Raw genomic sequence first — 21,485 nt, forward strand, 5'->3', positions numbered from 1 at the left:
ATCTGTCTCAAATAACATGAACTGATCTTTAACAAAGGAACAAAATCAGTGAAATGCAGAAAGGATGATTTGTTTGACAAATGGTACTGGAACAAGTAGATATAAAAAAATTTCAATCTAGTCATAGGCCTTGTACTTTTTACAAAAATTAACTTACAATGAATCATAGACAAATGTAAAATTCAAAATTGCAAAATTTCTAGAAGAAAGCATATGAAAAATTCTAAATAACCTCTATTTGATAGTGAGACTTTAGTTATAGCAATAAAAATGTGATCCATGAAAGAAAATATTCATAAGATGCATTTTAAAAAAGTGAAAACATCTGCTCTGTGAAAGATACTGTTGAAAGAATGGAAAGACAAGGCACACACTGAGAAGAAATCATTACCCAGCACACATATCTGATAAAGAACACATCCAAAGCATGCAGAGACGTCTTAACACTCAAGAAAGTAAACACGTTAAATAAAAAGCAGAGAAAAGATCTGAACAGATACTTTACCAAAGACTATATAAAAGTAGCAAATATGCATATGAAAAGATATCTGACATTACATGTTACTAGGGAATTGCAAACTAAACAACAATGAGATACAGCTACACAGCTATCAATATAGCTTAAAAAAAAATTGACAGTATCTGCTTGTGAGGATGTGGAACAACAGGAACCCTCATCACTGCAGGTGGGAATGAGAAATGAAACAGTTTTGGAAGACAGTTTGACTGTTTTTTAACAAAAGTGAGTGTAGATTTATCATACAATCTAGCAATCAGTCTTTTAAGTATATACTTGAGTTGAAAACATGTCCACATGAAAACCTGCATGCAGATATTTTAGTACTTTTATTCATAATTGCCAAAAACTGGAAGCATCCAAAATATCCATCCATAAGTAAATGGATAAACAACCAGGATGCAACTGTGCAATGGAATATTATTTAGCAATAAAAAGAAATAAGCATTGAGCCACAAAAAGAAAGGAAGAACCCTAAATGCATGTTGCTAAGTTTTACAAGCTACATAATATATGGTTCCAACTATATGGCATTCTGGAAAAGGACAAAACTATGGAGACAGTAAGAGCACCAATGTCTGCTAGCAGTTAGGAAGTTGGGAAGTGAGGAGGCAAGTAGTGGAGGAAGTGAAAAAAGTGAAGCACAGGGAAATTTTTCACATGGTTAAACTTTTCTGTATGATACAATAATGATAGATACGTAACAATATGCAGTTCTTAAAACTCATAAAACTGTAAAACACAGAGTGAATCTTAATGTAAACTCAGGACTTCAGCGAATAATTATGGACCAAGGTTGGTTCATTAATATAACACATATGCCATATTAATGCAAGATGTTAAAAGAGGAAACTGTATGGCAAGGAAGTATATGGAACTCTATATTATATGCTCAAATTTTCTGCAAATCTAATACTGTTCCAAACAATAAAGTCCAGTAATTTAAAGGTAATAATAAATGAGCACCCCATCTCCAGTGTTTTTACAACTGCTTTCACAGCAGAATTTTTCTTGAAATAGTTATTATGTTGGCAATATGGCTTTTTCCTTAAGCCTTCTTGACTAAGCACCATAACTCCATGAAATTTCCTGCCCTGGGTGTCTTTATCTTATGCACCAAAGATTTCTGTCCTTAGCATATTGTCCACTGACCAAAAGTTTAATCATGGAATGTTTGGCAGTATATTTAATCATTCTTGACACTGTCACAGACAGTACTTTGGTATGTTTTGAGTTATGGGTAAGGTCAAGAAGAGTTGGGAGGCAAAGGGGTGTTCTCGCTACTTCTTTCTGAGCACAGAACTTGTAATTGACATCTCACTGCTTTTCTTCTCTAAAATCTTCTTTTCAGTTGTGGAAAAGGACACATTCATCATGAGTGAATTGACCTATTTAAAATGCATCAAGCTATGAAATCTTTAAATCCTTGTCAAGACCAGGCTTTCATTGAGAAAGGTACTTCGTGATCTGATAGCTCACTGCAGAAAAAAGTCTTTTTATTCAAATTTAAATAGAATGAATTACATGCCATTTGACCTACTTCAATTTTTATTCAAACATTAACTCATATTCTAGTTTAGTTCTTTTCTGTGTGACTACAGTCACTTTGCTCTTAACTGAATAATTATTAGCATATATTTACAATAAAAATATATATGTATTAGTTTCTTCTCCTCTCTGACCTTTTTTTCTTCATGATTTCCAATTTTCTACTTCTTTCTCATGAGGTATATAAAATAGTCTGTCAAGTCTCTCTTCAAAAAGATGTATATATATGCTAAATCTTTCTCCTTGAACTATTGGATGGCTTTGAACATGACAAATCATAAGGCACTGGAACTACATTACTATAGTATGAATTTATATCCTAACTCATTTGGATTTATTAGAGTCAAGCTCAAGTCTGACTAAGTAAACAAGATAGTCTTTTGGCTGAGGCAAATTGAGAACAACCACCACTCGGAAAATATGAAGATAGCAATCATTTGTTTCACAGCTTCTAAAATGTATACAGATCCAGTTAGGCCTAGACGCTGCCACATTTCTCACACAGATCACTTATCAAATTATATTGCAACTGTCTTTTGATTTCTCTGTCTCACCTATCTTTAAGTTTCACAAGAACAGAAACCAGGTCTAACATTTTTACCATATTATTCCTAGTCCCTAGCAAAGTATCTTTTTAAATTTGGTACTCATTAAATAATGAGATAAAGTAAGTAGGTATTCAGACAGTATTAAACAAATGGCAAAGATTCTAGCAGTGTGCCAGGGAATCATACTCTATTGAAAAATTTCCTCTACCCATTCACTTCCAAGAAAGCCTAATTGCATTCTTCCTGTTGTTTAAAAAGTATCTAAAAGTTTATTTACTAAAAAATGCAAAAAAAAACCCCATTTAATTGACCTTTCATATTTGTTCCACCTTTACATTATCTCATGTATCCATTTCTCAATGGATCCACATTCTTCTACTAACTCCTTTCATACTTGTTTGTAAGTATACTGTGTCATATTCTTTCCAAGGAGATATAATATTTAGGTAAGATTAACACATACACTGACTGAACACATACACATGGGATCTAGAAAAATGGTACAGATGATCCTAGACTTGGAAAGGAATTATATTTACTAAAAATTATGCTTACTGTACTAATAATTTTATGGGATATTAATTCATGTAGCAGGGGGAAAAAAGTACCCCTCAATAAATAAGCTGGAGAAATGTTGAATTAAAACAAGTTTATAGATCACTCTAATGCTGGTCTTCTTGGAGTTCTTCATATACAATGCATGGTAAGACTCTCTAATAAGCAGATACTCTACAGATACATTCTGTGAAACACTTTCCTTGTGAAACGTTGGGAAGGATTAAGGTTCTGGAGGAGACATAGTTTCAGTCCCTGGGTTAGGAAGATCCCCTAAAGGAGGAAATAGCAACCCACTCCATATTCCTTCCTGGAAAATCCTATGGACAGAGGAGTCTGGAGGGCTATAGTTCATAGGGTCACAAAGAGTTGGACACAGCTGAACATGCATGCATGCACATAAAGTTCTGTAGTATACATTTTGTGGAATGCCCTACTAGGGAGATAAGAAATTACTGAAGTTCAGAGTCAGTATTCTCCTTACCTTTGACAAGCTAAGTACTAGAACATAGTGATGGGTAGAAAATATTGAAAAGTGACTGAATATCTGAGTGAATACAGATGTCATCATGATGAGAAGATGTGACTATTTTTTTTTCAACTTTTACATCTTTTTAATGAAAGTAGTTGAATGATTAGAATGTATGGGTACTATACAAGTACTTATAGACTTTATCAGTATTAACTCATTTGAACCTCCATCAAAACTCTATGACATAGATATTACTATGATTTATTTTTTCACTTTGTTGATGAACAATGGAAGCTTAGAAGTTTAAGTAACTGTCCAAGGATACAAAACCAATAGGTGGAAAGCAAGACTAACAACTCAATTCCTTCTGTCTCTGGATCCTGCATTTATAACCTGCATGATAGTATCACTGGGTTTGTCTCAAGTTCTGGCATTTGGAAAAAATCCTCCGATAGATACAAAACAATGAACAAGCCAGTTTTTCTTTCCTTCTGGAATTAAGGTCAAAAATTTAAAAACAGGACCAAAGATTAAATGATATCTTTCCCTTAGTCCCTGCTCAATGAGGTTGAAAGGCATAAGGGAACACTTTTGGAGAGGAGTGAATGAAAACTGCACTCTATCTCAGGGCTGAAAGCTACTGGAATTTCAGTTTCCTAGTCTGTAAAATTAGGAATTGTTCCACACAACAAACTGTGGAAAATTCTTAAAGAGATGGGAATACCAGACCACCTTACCTGCATCCTGAGACCTATATGCAAGTCAAGAAGCAACAGTTAAAACTGCACATGAAACAATGAACTGTTCCAAAATTGGGAAAAGAGTACATCAAAGCTGTATGTTGTCACCCTGCTTATTTAACTTATATACAGAGTAGATCATGTGAAATGCCAGGCTGGATGAATCACTAGCTGGAATCAAGATTGCCAGAAGAAATATCGATAACCTCAGATATGCAGATAATACCACTGTAATGGCAGAAAATGAAGAGGAACTAAAGAGCCTCTTGATGAAGGTATAAAGGAGAATGAAAAGTTGGCTTAAAACCCAGTATTTAAAAAATTAAATCATAGCTGGTCCCATCACTTCATGGCAAAGAGATGGAGAAAAGTACAAGCAGTGACAGATTTTATTTCCTTGGTCTTCAAAATAACTTCATGTCTGAAACCATTAAATTAAAAGATGTTTTCTCTTTTGGAAAAAAACTATGACAAAACTAGATAGCATATTAAAAAGCAGAGACATCACTTTTCAAACAAATGTCCATCTAGTCAAAGCTATGATTTTTCCAGTAGTCATGTATGGATGTGAGAACTGGACCAGAAAGAAGGCTGAGTGTCAAAGACTGTGTTCGAATTGTGGTGCTGGAGAAGACTCTTGAGAGTCCCCTGGACAGCAAGGAGATCAAACCAGTCAATCATAAAGGAAATCAACCCTGAATATTCATTGGAAGGACTGATGCTGAAGCTGAAGCAGAAGCTCTAATAGTGATGAGAAGAGTTGAGCCATTGGAAAAACCCCTGATACTGGGAAAGATTGAGGGCAGGAGGAGAAGGAGGTGACAGAGGATGAAATGGTTGGATGGTATCACAGACTGAATGGACATAAGTTTGAGCAAACTCCAGGAGATGGTGAAGGACAGGGGAGCCTGGCGTGCTCCAGTCCATAGGGGCGCAAAGGGTCAGACACAACTTAGTGACTGAACAACAACAATCTGTAAAGTGGAGACAAGGCTTACTTTAGAGAGCTGTTCTGGGGATTAAAAAATCATATATAGAAAGGAACTCTAGAGCCAGAGTACCATAATTTGAATTCCAGCCCTAATATTTTCTAGCTGAGTAATCTTGTGCAAATTGTTTAACCTATCTCTGCTTAGTTCCCTCATCTGTAAACTTGATTGGCAATAGTGTCTACCACACAGGATCACTGCAAGAATCAAATGAGTTGAAATACATAAGACACTTACATCAGTCTCACCCATGGAAAGCACTGTGTACAAGTTAGTTATAGCAGTTAATCAGCAAATGGTACCTTTTATATGTATTTGTCCCAACAGCAAGTACATAAAGCATGAGGCTTTGATAAGCCTTATTTAATTACAATCACTGCCTACATGTTACAACCTATCAATATGTTTAATTTTCTGAGCATTAGGTTTTTTTTCTTTTGTAAAATGCAAACAAAAAAGCTATATCACAGAATTTTCAAGAAGATTAAATTACTCACTATATGCAAAGCAAGGTACATAGAAGTTTTAAAAAGTATTAGTATTTTCCTTCCTCCTTTCTTCCTTTTTTTGTTCATTCCTTCCCTGCTGCCTTCCTTTCATAGTAGCCTTGATCTCTGAGTCTTAAATATCACATGATTATATATCTTCAACAATTTGTGTTGAATCTTTTAAAAACAAACTCACAAGACACAATAATGCTTTCAATTGTGCTTTGGATATTAATTAACTCAGATACCATGATTTTGAAATATATGAAAATAATTTTTCTTTATTGGAAATATATATATTCAACTGATATTCTAATAAATTTTGCTTGTTGCCTTACCAGGATGCTTGCAAGTGGTAAATAGAGACTTGAGAGAACTAGGTAAATATTCCCAATATCTTGAAACTACTTTAGAGGTGGAAAGAATCTGATTTTCATGATCAAAGAGTAGATTTTCTTCCAATTTCCTGATTTAATGTAAATGTAGTGAGGCAGGTAAATCTTGAGTCAAATTATCTCACTAATTCTAAACCTCTAGGACCCTGTGAACTCACAGATAGCTTCATGTACAAGCCTCAACACAAGCATTATGGGAAAATTGTCATTAGCTATATTGATGCTGTGATTAAAAGCAATCTTACTTTATGTCCTTTGAGAGACTTAAAGTATTACAACCTGAAGACATTTAAAGATGTTCTAACCAATCAGCACTAATAATACCTTACGTGTATATTCAATCTTATAGATCTCAAAGGAATATTACATGTATTATCACACACATCTCTGTGAAGGAAGCAGAACAAGTATTACAATCTCAACTTTATAAATTAGGCAAATAAAACACACGTGAAATATTATGCCCCAAATTTCACAGCTTATAAACAGAGACACAACTAAAATACAGGTTTTATCTTAGTCTAAAAAATGTTATTTCTGCCACACATCCTACTTCCCAAAAATGTATGTTAAAAATATAAAAGAATTGAGTGATGACATATTCAGCATATAGTCATTTATCATTGTTTTTGTTGAATTCTGGGCTTGGCTTATTGTCAAATTAATTCCCTTTGGCCAAGGGAGCATCTTCTGCTCTAGCGCCACGGCCAAATTCTCTCTAATATTCACACACTGAAACTTTGGATAGGTCAGCATTTGAACCTTTGAACCTAACTTTCCCCTTGGAACCATCTCTGTGAGTCATGATAACACCAAAAGTGCCCTTTCTCTCTGAAATAACTGCATGGGAGAAACAGAACAGGCCCCCATTAATCCCTCAATAGTCCCCCCCCACTGTTACTTTAAAGAAACTGTACAGTAGTTTGAAATCTGAAATCTTTAGGAGAGGATATAAAAACCTACCAATGATCTTTACCCTCTACAGGTTAGTTGCGTATTGTTTCATATCCCCTATGATCACTGGCAGTTGATGATGAGAGATGAGAATGATTAGAGTTAAAAACAAATAAGAGGGGACCTAGAGACTGTCATACAGAATGGAGTAAGTCAGAAGGAAAAAAAAAAGATTATACATTAATACATGTATATGGAATCTAGAAAAATGGTATAGGTAATATACCTATTCTATACCTATAAAAACATTATATACCTATAGAAAAATTCTACTATTTGCAAAGTAGAAATAGACACACAGACATAGAGAACAAACTTATGGACACCAAGGTGGGAAAGGGTATGGTGGGATGAATTGGGAGACTGGGATTGACATATATACATTATTGATATATTTATGGGCTTCTCAGGTGGCACCAGTGGTTAAGAATCCATCTGCTAATGCAGGAGATGTGGGTTTGGTCCCTGCTTTGGGAAGATCCCCTGAGAAAGAAATGGCAACCCATTCCAGTAATCTTGCCTGTAAAAGTCCCATGAAGAAGCCTGATGGATTATGGCCCATGGGGTTGGGTACTATGAATAAAATAGATAACTAATGAGAACCTACTGAAGAGCTGAGGGAACTCTACTCAGGGCTCTATGGTGACCTAAATGGGAAGGAAATCCAAAAAAGAGGGAATGTATGTATACGTGCTGCTGATTCACTTTGTTGTATAGTAGAAATTAACACAACATTGTAAAGCAACTATACTCCAGTAAAAATTAATAAAGATAAAATAAGGGGGAGAAAACCAATTTGCATTGAGCATCAACTTCCTTTGAGTAATAATAGTAGAGTGTCAAAAGATTTGAAAATAAAGTACTTTCAGTCTTAAAGATGTCTTTTAAGTAATGTGTGAGTGCCTCTGTATCTCAGGTTTCTTATATTAAAGTCTTTGTAAGAATGATGATAGCAAGCTTTATGGGATGTGTCAGCTGCTGTAACAAATGCTTTACATAAGTGTGTTATCAAACTAAATCCTGAGAACAAACTTTAAATGTAAGCATTATCATTAACCCCATTTTACTCATCAGGAAACAGAGAGAGAGTGGTTAATTAACCCAAGTCACAGAGTGAGTAGTGGCAAAGCTGAGATGTGAACCCAGCTCATCTCTCTCCAGGATCTCTGCTCTTATTGTAATCTACTAGCTCCATATGATTACTGGAACTATTATTATTATTGTAAATTCTTATTGAAAGGCACTCTCTGCTCATTTAACTTAATCTCTACATCTTTTTGCACATACTGATCTTACCTTATCCCAAGCATGAAGCAGGTTGTCTGTTAAACTTGACCTTGATTCCTATCTTCCTATCCAGGACTCTAGCTGGCACCTTCCTCCCTGGCGTCTCACTTCATCTCCAGAATTACCTCCAGCTATATGGTCACTTGTACCTGGATTTTGGTGTGTGCTCAATGTTTCTTTGCTTAGTTATTTAGTCCTAGTTCGTGTTGGTGTGTATGTGTTTCAAATCAAAGGAGAGATTCATTGCTTAAAATTAAGAACAAGCCAAAACAAACAGACAAACAAAAACCCAAAACAAACCTCTTGCCTTTAAACTCAAGAAGGAAAGCCCTCATCTCTGGCACATAAACACTTTGACATTCAAAATTTTATTAATCCATTTTTTTTCTATCATCACCATTCCCTCCACTGTTCCTCGCTCTTTACAAACAGGACATGACATGAGCACTGTTTGCGTTGGTGAAAGAAACCCAGAGGGGAAGCAACATTCTTATTTTTACAGCTCCAAGTTTCTCTCTCTAGGTTCACAAGTTCGGAACTACCATCTGTACTAGGGAGAGAGCGAGCCGGCAGAGAGTAACAAGAAACCGCTGAGAGGAAAGCAACGATGCCAAAGGGGAAACTAAATCACCCACCTGTCAGGGTTTTAGACGCTGGAAATGTCATTTTAGTGAATAATTCAAGCCTCTCTCTCCAATTCCAAAAATGTGCCTTTGCTCAGTGCCCTTGCCTCCACACTGTTACGTGTGTGAGAGAGGGTGCGGGAAGTGTGTCAAGGGCATCACCCTGACCACGCAGCCCTGCAGCCCACTCGGTAAAAGCTCGAAGGACCTCACTGCTAGGACAAATGGATGCTTTTTTGTTTTTCTTTCAGGAAAAAAAAAAAAGCCAAATGTCTAAATGTCTTTGGTCACCTTTACATTCTCTTTTCAGGGTTGTCGATTTACAATGTTTATCCCTAGTCAAATATCCCCGACAGAGAGAGGAACCTCCTCCCTAAAGATGCATTAAGAATAGAGAACTCAAAGGGACACAAAGTGTAGCCATAATTTAGAATCATAATAGTCATTTTAAATCTGATTTTATATATATATTATTATAAAAATATATTAAAATGGAAGTTTAAAGCAATCTCAGCAAAGCTAAGAAACAACCTAATTTCACATTTTAAATAAAACCTGGAAGAAAGGGATACAATAATATGATCAAGGCAATTTAGAGGAAAAATTCCATGATAATATAGACATTTTCAGCCACAGAGCTTTAATAGATCACTTCATATTACCACTTTACCTCTCACCCTTTAATTTATAGAATCAAAGTCTCAGGCCCAGAAACCATTTCTAGCTTGTTGATTAATGCCTGAACTAGACCAAGAACCCAAATATCTGAATCTTTATGCTTTTTTCCTTTATGCCAAGTAGCATTATTTAAAGAAAATGTTATTGCTAGTTTATATACCAGTAATCAAATCCAACTAAGTCAATCTAAATTTACCAATGAGGTAAAAATATTCTTTCTATGGTTTACTGAGAACTAGGAGGCTAAACACTTGAAAATTCCACTTGACACTGAACATGTAGGCTTATTATGCTATTTTTTTCTAACCATCAAAAAATCAGTTAGAGATTAGGGGGAAAAACCCTCATTTTTTACATTTAACTGTGGTAAAAACTGAGTTTTACCTTTTAGCATAACTAGGAAAATTAAAGTCAAGATGGCAAATATTAAGTGTCTTATCATCTTTTAAAAAATAGAGCAATTTCATTTCCACTGAAGCCTCACACACCTCTGCATGCTTATAGATTTGCCAATTGGGCCATTCAGGAGCTATTAGGCTCAGATTCCCATACAAACATAGGAAATAAAACTCTGGCTCTTGATCAAAAACATATTCTCAATGTGCTTATGAAGGAGCAAAAAAAATGAAAAGAAACAATCTTCCCAAGAATTGGGCTTGTTATTACCTTATTTTCAATTCCATATGTCAAATGGAATCCTGGAGGGATGAGATATAATACTGGAAAGTACATTACAAGGGGAGAAAGCTCTCTATTAGTCTGAAGATAAAAACTAGGTGAACAACCACCTCTTTTCCTCCTCTAATTTTCTAGTATGGCTTCCTGCCTGCAGGTAAATGTGTAAGTTACAAATAGAAGCAACTGAGTATCTATGTATCTGTCTATTAGTTTATGGCCACCCAGCCAATTTAAAATGAAAAGTTCAACTATGTTTCATCTTATTACCTCCAGCAGAAAGGAAAAAAATATTAAAAAATTGTGGGGTATAGATTTTTTAAAGCTACTGAAGTAGTATCATCACAATCTTGAAATGCTTTCATTCATAAGAAAATTTATGGTCAATTATCTGAGTGTATCATCAAAGCAAAATGATTGTTAAAAAAATGTCCAGGTAATTGAGTGAATTTTTCACTTTTGTTGGATGATTTAGTAAAATATAGACTATGCTGAAAATCATTGTTAAAAAGAAATGGTTTATTAATGAGTCATGAATTAAAGTGTGGAATATTTTAAGTATGAAAAAGTATAAATGCAAAATTTATTATCAAGCTTCAGGCTGTGTTAGAAATTTCTAAAGTTGCTTAATTTCAGTTCTTGTGTAAGGTCATGCCTCACACTCAGTCTTATGAAATGAGACATTCTTAGAAATGGACTTGGTCTAGACAGATGTGTTAAATTAGAGCAAACGGTTTTAACCACAGTAAGAGTCAGTCATTTTAGTTCTGGAAACTACTAGTACTTGATTATTAGTTTGATAAAGGAAGGATTTTAGAAGATAGGGCTTGTCATTATGTGACTTGATGTGCATTTGGTCACATCAATTTTGGTTAAAGAATTATCAGATATTTAGCTGCATAAATCTGGAAAGGGCATTGGGAAACACTCAATCAAAATGTGTCTATAATTAGTCTCTCTGGCTCTATTTTGAGGTTGGAAAGACTATACGAAGCACTATAATTATAGTTTCCACAAACTAGACACTATGGTGGGTTGAAACCATGTCTGGTAACCCACAGCTTGAACTAGAATGTCCTAATTCTACACCATTTATTACCTAGGGCATTATTGTCCACCATATTTATCTTCTTCCTTGCCTTTGTCAGATCTTAGCCACCAAGAGTATGTCTTGTCATCTAGTTTAAATATAGGTCAGATGATGTGCGCTGATCAAACAGTATTAAGATAATCATACCAGAACTACTATTTGGCATCCAAGGGTCAAGGGTGGTGAAAGGCAGTGGGGCCAAAAGAGAAGTGGCGGTTACTAAATAATGTATGCTCCTTGTGGGCAGGTATCACATCTGTCTTATTCTCTACATCACAAGTGTCTAGAATATTAAATAAATGAATAATATTAAGCAAAAGGCAGTCCTGAAGAGAAACAATAGGAGGAAGAAAAGTCATCCTGATTAGATTTTCTCCTTATTAAACCCCTTTCAAACTACATACCATAACTTTTCTTCTTAGTCAAGGAAAATAATAGTTTTTTTTTTAATAAAACATCAATTATGTGAATGTATGATAAAGGATACATAATACTATCAATTCCTGTTTCCCTGACGGACATTATCCCCTGGTAAATGTGGAATTAGCTTCAGAATCTTTCTTAACACAGTGCTCCAGTGCGCTAGGGATCCACTGTTTGTATTACCACTGCTAACTGAGAGAAAAGCTAGCCATTTCCAACGTGGTGAAAATAAGTATATTGGTCTTCTGAAAAATTCTAGTTTCACAACAAAAACACAAGCAACAAAGTAGGTAAGTTGGAGTTCATCAAAGATAAAAAATTTTGTGTTTCAAAAGACATTATCAAGAAAATAAAACTACAACCAATGGACTGGGTGAAAATATTTTCAAGTCACATACATGAAAGGGGAATTGTATCTAGAATACAAATATATATATATATATATATATATGTATATATATATATATAAACTTAACAGCAAAAAGCCAAACAACTCAATTTAGAAGTGGGTATGGGATCTGAACATATATTTCTCCAATATATATACAAATGGCACATGAAAAGATGTTCAACATCATTATTCCTCAGAGAAATGCAAATCAAAACCACAGTGTACCACTTCATAACCATTAAGATGGCTAAAATAAAAAAGATAATAGATAAGTGTTGATGAGAATGAAGAAAATTTGGAACCCTCACACACTGATAGTCAGAAAGCAAAAATGGTGCATTTGGAAAACAATCTAGCAGCTGTTGTTAATGTTAAACATAGAGTTATCATATGTTCCAGTAATTTCACTTCTGATACATACCCAAGAAAAATGGAAACATACATGCATACAAAAATGTGCACACAAATGTTTAGGACAGAATTATTTATAATAGCCCAAAGGTGAAAATAGTCCAAATATCCATCAATTCATGAAAGGATAAATAAAATATAGTATATCTATACAATGGAATATTATGCAGCAATAAAAAAAATGGATACTGATACATGCTACAGCAGGATAAACTTTGAACACACAATGCTAAGAAAATAGTCACAAAGGAAAAACCACAGTATGATTCTATTTATATGAAATGTCCAGAATAGGCAGATCCATAGTAGCTTAGTGATTGCATGGGGTTGTAGGATAGAAAAATGGGGTACAAGGGCAAAAGCTAATGGGTATAGGATTTTTCTTTGAGCTGATAAAAATATTCTAAAATTGATTTTGGTAAGCATAGTGCAACTTTGTGAATATACTAAGAGCCATTGAGTTTTATACTTTACATGGGTCAATTGTGTATGTATGTATGTGAGTTACATCTCAATAAAACTTACAAAAAATAATCCCAATGTAAAGGACTCTCAGAATCTTTTCTTTACCACCCCTCAACTAGACAGGGCTTTCATTCTCTTCGTGTAATGAAATTAGAGTATTTAAAGAGGATCACAAATATAATATAAACGTGTCTGTGTATCACACACACATCATACACCCAAATTTGTATATATGCACACATATAAGAAATAGCCTGAGGCACTGTTCAACGGTTTGAGCATTCTCTCTCACTTCAGTCAATCACAGCCACTTTCCCCATACTCTCCCTACGGGTTTTATGACCAGGACCAATTAGACAGTATTGTTTAATTGGATTGTGAAGGTCTGCCAACAATTTAGTGAATTGCACAGCTGTCACATCAGTACATGAGTGATAGTTGGCAGAGAGACAATAACAGTAACAAAAGCACCGAACATACCAATCACAGGAAAAAGAAGAAGCAAACTGTTCCAAAGTACCCGTGGAATCATTATGGGGGGTGGGGGGAAGCATACTTTAATTTCTGGATATTTTGCATATGGAAACAAGTCAAGAATACAAGAGGAACTCAGTAAGTGCCTGACCTCACTTCACTCTTCTCAACGTACACACTAGGATCACTTTAAGACTTTATTGGATTTAGCCCAAGGTATTATTCTACATTGGAGAAGGCAATGACACCCCACTCCAGTACTCTTGCCTGGAAAATCCCATGGACGGAGGAGCCTGGTAGGCTGCAGTCCATGGGGTCGTGAAGAGTCGGACATGATTGAGTGACTTCACTTTCACTTTTCACTTTTATGCATTGGAGAAGGAAATGGCAACCCACCCCAGTGTTCTTGCCTGGAGAATCCCAGGGATGGGGTCACACAGAGTTGGACACGACTGAAGTGACTTAGCAGTAGTAGTAGCAGCATTATTCTACATATGCAAGAGATGCTTCTTTGGTGTCTCAGACGATAGGGAATCTGCTTGCAATATAGGAGATTGGGTTCAATCCATGGGTCACCCCCGTGGAGAAGGGAATGACTACCCACCCCAGTAATCTTGCTTAGAGAATTCCATGGACAGAGGAGGCTGGCGGGTTACAGTCCATGGAGTTGCAGAGTTGGACACAACTGAGTGACTAATGCTTTCATGAAAGAGGAGCATTCAGAGTCCTGGTTTTGGAAAGGACTATTGGAGACACAAGAACTGAGTAAACCAGGGATGGAAGGCCACTAAAACTCCAGCCAATCACTCTGTCCTTTTTTCCAGTGCTTCACATATTGACCAACAGGCTAACTGGCCTAAGACATGGCTCATATCATGTCATTCCCAGTTCACAAACCATCACTTACAATAAAATCCAAGTTCCTAAAGCTTTCTAAGATTTAGCTATTGGTTCCCTCACTCGTATTAACTGTTGGTGAATTTACCCATTAACCAGACATACCAAACTCCTCATTGTCCTCTCAAATGATTTTTGAAATTTTCTTTCTGCTTATGGTAATCCCACTGGCTACTGAGAATGCCTGTCAACTATTTCTGCTTGCAGAAATCCTAAAGAATTACCACACCCCAGCTCAATAGTCTCAACTCACATAATGAAAAGTTATTTGTAAATGTTTACATTATTTAATACACAATAAATTCCTTGTGGTTACAGGAAGTTTAGTTCATTTTTGCATACTTAATAAAATCTGGATTTGTGCCTAAAGATTACAATAATCATAGTAAAAATAATATAATGATTATGTGAATATGAATGTAAATACATATATGTATGTATATATATATTTCATTTTGCAACCTTCAGATTTAAAACAAGATCACATGTTTTCAATATTTAGATCAATATAATCCTCTAATACACTACTGAAAAATTGTTCCTTGTTCCTTTCCTGCTCTTTCCTACTTACTCCGATAGGTTCATAACCCCACATTAACAACTCAGGGCAAGGGACTAGTCATGGAAATGAATGCTTCATGGAGAAAGAACTGAGAAGCTTTCCACTGCCTTAGAAAGCTCTGCTGTCTAGCAAGCTTGCATTACTGCTGTAAATGGAAAGAAAAGGTCACTCTTCTTGCAGTTCATTTCAGTTACTGTTTCCTTGTATTCTGGTAAAGGAGACTTTGCAAAGCTACATTTTTTTGTGCTCGTTGGAAGGATCTTAAACTCACATACATTTGTATGTTTTTCACATTTTTCTCCAAGGAACGTTCAGAACACTTGCATTTTCAAGCTTTAGCCTAAAGCAATTGCAGAGAACTATAGGTAGTTATTCCCCTAACACAGCTCAGACTCAGATATTGACTCCAAGTAATAATCCTCCTCTCTTCTTCTCAAGCTGAGTTTCCCTTCAAGGGCTCATGGTCTCTTTTCCTGCTTGATGACCTAAGTAAGACCCAAACTAGTGTGTCAGACCCGCACTTCTTGCTTTTCAGTCACTTAGTTGTGTCTGACTCTTGGTGACACCATGGACTGTAGACCCCCAGGCTCCTCTGTCCATGGGATTTCCCAGGCAAGAATACTGGAGTGAGTTTCCATTTCCTTCTCCAGTGAATCATCCCAACCCAGGGATCTAACCCCTGTCTCCTGCATCAGCAGGTGGATTCTCTGCCACTGAATCAGTTGGGAAGCCCTACTAGTGTGTCAGAGATGCCACCTAATAGTTTGAATGTTGACAGTGAAAGGGTCAAAGAAGTAAATTTTAAATTCAAGATTTTCTTGCCCACATATTATACTTCAATGAATTGGACTTTGTTTAAAAAAAAATGAAAGATCAGAATCTTAATCCCTTTCTTCCTAGGAGTCTTCATGGTCTTACTAACAATTTCATCACCCCTTTTTCAGTGATCTCAGATCTTGACACTTCAAAAGTTATGGGGAGAGAACCTCTGTTAGGCCAAAGAAATATCCAGGCCCACTCTTTCCTGACAACACACTAACATGACTAACATCTTTCAAGTTATATTCTTCCAAAAGATATTTAATGTCTCTGATGCCAGAAATAAAGGCAAATAATAAATTGTAAGCAGAAGATTCTCTAAAGATAACTGAAAGAAAAGGAGAAAAAGGGAGATAACAGGGAAATCAATCAAACACAACAATTGATCATAATTTCTAAACTTCCTTAAGTTCTATTATGTGAAAGGCATGGTATTAGGTATGTTTTATGTAGATTTTCTCTTAATCCTTTCAACTACCCTGTTGTCCTCACTGACAGAGGAAATGGAGAATCAAGCAATGTAGAAATGTCCCGTGGGGACTTCCCTGGCGGTCCAGTGACTAACACTCTGTCCTTCCCATGCGGGGGTCCCAGTTCCATCCATGATTAGGGAACTAGATCCCACATGCCAAAACTAAGAATTCTAGCACAGCAACTAAAAGAATCATGTGCCACAATGAAGACTGAAGATCCACATGAGGCAACTAAGACCAAGCTCAGCCAAAAAATAAATAAATATTAAAAAGAAAGGTCCTTCAGTTCATCCACAGGGTGAATGTTACACTTAATAGGAGAGCTGAGATCTGTCTGATTCCACTACCTACGTTATTAGCCACCAAACCCACCTGTCCCAAAATAGATGCCCATTTATTAGACTATTAATAGAACTCCAGTACTTGGGCCACCTGATACGAAGAACTGACTCATTTGAAAAGACCCTGATAGTGGGAAAGATTGAAGGTGGGAGGAGAAGGAGACCACAGAGGATGAGATGGTTGGATGGCATCACCAACTCAATGGACATGAGTCTGAGTAAACTCCGGGAATTGGTGATTGACAGGGAAACCTGGCGTGCTGCAACTTTAAAAAGGTTAAATCAACTTCATCCAATTTATTATATATTTTTCATATATTGATAAAGATATATGAAACAAATATATATTAAGTCTATTCAGGGCACTCTTCTAGGGTTAATTAAACTGGCTCCTTGCTGTCTTAGCATTTCTGTACAAACGTCTATCACATAAATGTTTTCTTCCTTTTCTTTCTCGTGCTGTACCACCAGGGTCTGATAAGGCAGCAGTATTATCTTTTTGCTAAAAGCAATTCCTATATAATATAATACTGTATCACTGCAAAAAAAAAAAACAAAAAACAATTTTCTGCTGTAACATTTTATAGTGACTGCAATTGTCATATAGCCATTATAATCACAGTGCATTCTACAGGTCTCTTATGCAACCAGCGTTCCTTTCTTCCAGTTTTTTTTTTTTTTTCCTCTCTCTCTCATTTCATGTGTAGACTATTTGGTGAAATTGTATTTGGATTTGGGAACTATGTTCTTGGACTCAGCCATTTGAAGGGATGAGAAAAATGTGCTTTGTCTCCTATATTGCTAGCAGATCTATCAAGCTTTCATTCTTGCCTTGGGAACCTCTCTGGTGTCAGAACAGTGACCGAAGAAGTGAATGCCTTCTTGCCTATACAAGTACTGAGAACAGTGACCACATATTGAGAGGCACTCATCCTGGAATAAAACTCCAAGTGTTTTTGATTAGAAAGCCTCTTGTACTTTTCCACCATATAGGTAGTAAAGCTAAAAAATAACACTAGGTAGTAAAAAATCCACATACTATTTCACAAGACTATGACTGTACAAGATCATATGTATTAGTATATAAATAAGGAAAGGAGATAAAGACAATGTGTAAATTGTCTTTGTTCATTGACGTGCCTGCTAACAAATCAGGTTCATTTCTTGAGGGTTAGATACTTCTTTCATAAATTTGCTCATCATCATCATGCCTGCAAAATACATATGTTTATGTTTTCATTTTTTGGTAACAATTTTCCTTCACTAGAGGTTAACATTACGTCCTTCAGACAGTAAAGATACACATGGAAATATGTATATTTACAAAACCTGTGGAAAAATGCTTTGTGATTTGAACCAGGAGTTGCTGTGTTTCACACACCCACCCATCTCTACTGTTCTTTTTAATGACAAGTTACAATGAGGGGAAAGAACATATTGTCTGTTGTCAGACAGCCTTGCCACTTACCAAGTGTCAGGGAGCGAGTTACTTAACCTGCTGAACCTCAGTTTTTTCACCTTGGAAATCAAGATTATGATATGTACACTGAAGAGTTCATGAGAAGATTAAATGAGATAATAAAGCACATACACAAAAATCCTCCATTTTATACAGAATTCTTAAGAATGGTAACTATTAATATCACTGTTGCCTTTAAGGTTATATTCAAAACTATAAATAGTCAAATAATAACCTAGAATAGTTTTGAAAATTTCAATATGATTGCTGCCCAGAACTACATTTTCTGAACCCTATCAGCTGTTTGTCAGGTTGTATCACAGGTTGACTAAGTAAAATTCCAACGGTGAGAATCTTTTTTGTTCAATTTCAGTAGCATTGCTAAGGAGAAAGCAGCTTTCCATGCCACTGTCTGCAAACCAATCCATAATTTTAAGTTAGAGAGTCATACTTCTTCCACTCAGTGTCAGAAGGGAGAGTGTCCTTTAATATACACATGTGCACTCACTTGTATGTACTTACATATACACACTATAGTCAACTCACTCAGGTGTTATATGGTAAATACAGCTACAAAGAAAAATAGAGGAGGAAAGAAGATGGATAATGTTCAGGAGGGAGGTAGTGTTATTTAAATAGGGTAGTCAATAAAGAAGTATCATTTGAAAAAATACTGAAAATAATGAAAATGCTGTTCATACCCATAAAATTAGGGAAGAGTATTAGAGTATTCAGGCTAATGGAAGAGTACTCCAGGCTGATGGAACAGCCAGTGCTAACACCCCAAGGCAGAAATGTGCTTTCTCAGGTCAAAAAGAGCAAGAAGGTCAGAGTGGTTGGAGCCAGTGGTCAAACCAAGAGGAAACAGGGCCCTGATCTCTAATATGGACTTTCATTTTATTACAAGGCAAGAAGCCAATAGAGTTTCAAACAGAAAGAAGAGTAACATGATTCCAGAAGCTGTTTAAAAGAATCACTATAGCTTCTTTGTAGAGATAGACTAAAGGGTAGAAGGAGATGGACCCAGTGTGTGTAGGCAGTTTTACAATTTTAAGCATCAACAGCATAAAGAGGATATTTAAAACCTTGAGAATAGGCAAGATCCTCTAGGGAGTTTTAAGTATCAGGAGGATCATTCCCTGGGATATTCTAAAAGTTACAGGTTGGGGAATTAAGAAATTAGACTTAGAAAGAGTTGTTCCTGAAATCAAAGGAACTTCATGTTTTTCCAGAAGACAGCTGAAAATGAATATCATAGGAGAAGGTAGAGTAACTGAGTCAAATGTTGTCAATAGGTCAAGTAGAGCATGGACTGACAATCTACCATTGAACTTAGCAATATGGATGTCATTACTCTGACTGGAGCAGCACCTGCAGATTATTAGTGTAGAAAACTTATTTAGAATGAATACAAAAGACAATTGGGGGACTTCCCTGGTGGTCCAGTGGTTGAGATTCTATGCTTCCAGTCCTACAAGGTGTGGCCAAAAGAAGAAAAAGAAAAAAAGAATAGGAGAAAGACAGCAAGTATTGACAAGTCTTTCTAGGCCTTTGGCTATGAAATGAGGGCAGGACTCCAGTAGAGTCAAGAGAAGGTTTGTTGTTTGCTTTTCTGTTGTGGTGATTATTGCTTTTTGTTTGGAAAGTGTAATCTCTTCCTTTCTTATTCTTCCCCTGTGTCCTGGGGGTGAGCATGAGTTGGAGGATGGAACTAATGGAAATAGACTTGAAATGCTTTTCACAAATAAAATCTTTGTGAAAAATCTTTCTTTCCAAATCAGTCTTGTTTAGAAACTTTTCTTGACATCTAGTGAAGGGAATGGCATTAATATATAAAATATTCTAAGGTTGTTTGGCAGTGGGAGCCTTCTTGCATATCATAGAAACATTAATATCTCTTATTTATTTATATTGGGTAGACGGTGTTTCTGGAATCTTTTTGTTGTTGTCTTAGAATACTTAGGATGAAAAAAGCTTATTCCAGTGTAGAGGAATAATTGCCACTTTAATCTCTCTCCTTGTCATTGTATCTTAGGGGACTTCCTGTTTCTTATGGTACAGAAGTCTTGACTTACTCAGAGCCAAATATGACCCTTTTGCTTACTGCTTTATATATATATGTATATATATATATATATATAAATCCTTCAAACTGTGTTCCAATTATTGTCATGCAATTCCCTTGACTGGTAAATGAAGGAAAAAGATTAAGGCAATTTTTCAGAGGGGTCCAGTTAGATCCCAATTTGTTGACTTTCAGAACTGTAAACTATTAATAGAGTAATTAATAAAATTTGGATAAATAGACTGCATATTTTACTAAAGTATAGATACTTTAGGGCAGACACAAAAATTATTCCACTGCTTCCAAAACAGCTATGATTATGTTTGTAATACATAATGATGTAAATCAAATAGGTAATTTAACTACATAATAATGTAATGAACTATTATACAAACTTATGAAATATAAAATGAAAGGTTGTTGGTTTTTTTTTCATAAATAATAAGCTGAATCCTTTTGCAAATAAATAAAAATATTTAAAAATTTGTTATTAAACTAAGTATGGCAAGATATATTCAAATGGTTTGGAGAAAACAATTACAAAAATGTAGACTTCTACGGTTAACTTTGTTAGTGTTTTAAGTTCTCACACTAAAGGAAAATTGTAAGTAATGCCTTGTGTACACATGACCTATGACAATTTATTTATAGGTCCCAGATCTATAGAAAGTGTTTGCCTCATTAAAAGATTGGTTTTATTTAGTTGCTAAATCATGTCTGAATATTTTGGGACCCCATGAACTGTACCCACCAGGATCCTCTGTTTGTGGGATCTCCCAGGCAAGAATCCTGGAGATACTGGAGTGGGTTGCCATTTGCTTGTCCAGGGGATCTTCCCAAACCAGGGATCAAATCTATGTCTCCTTCATTGGCAGGCACATTACTTAGTGAACCACTTGGGAAGCCAATTAAAAAGATTGGTGAATGAATATACATTTGAATGTTTTAAATGTAAAAAAAAAAAAAGTCAATTTCCTTACACACCCATTTTTATGATTTCCTACTTTAGCCAGTTTTTTGATTAACTGACTATGAGAGTCAGGGTTCTCCAGTGAAACAGAACTAGTAGGAGCTATTTAGGTGTAAAAGAGATAGGCATATGACATTATTATAGATTGTGGGCGTATGACACATTATAGATTATAT

Source organism: Muntiacus reevesi, chromosome 2, assembly GCF_963930625.1.
Source record: "Muntiacus reevesi chromosome 2, mMunRee1.1, whole genome shotgun sequence".
NCBI lineage: Eukaryota > Metazoa > Chordata > Mammalia > Artiodactyla > Cervidae > Muntiacus > Muntiacus reevesi.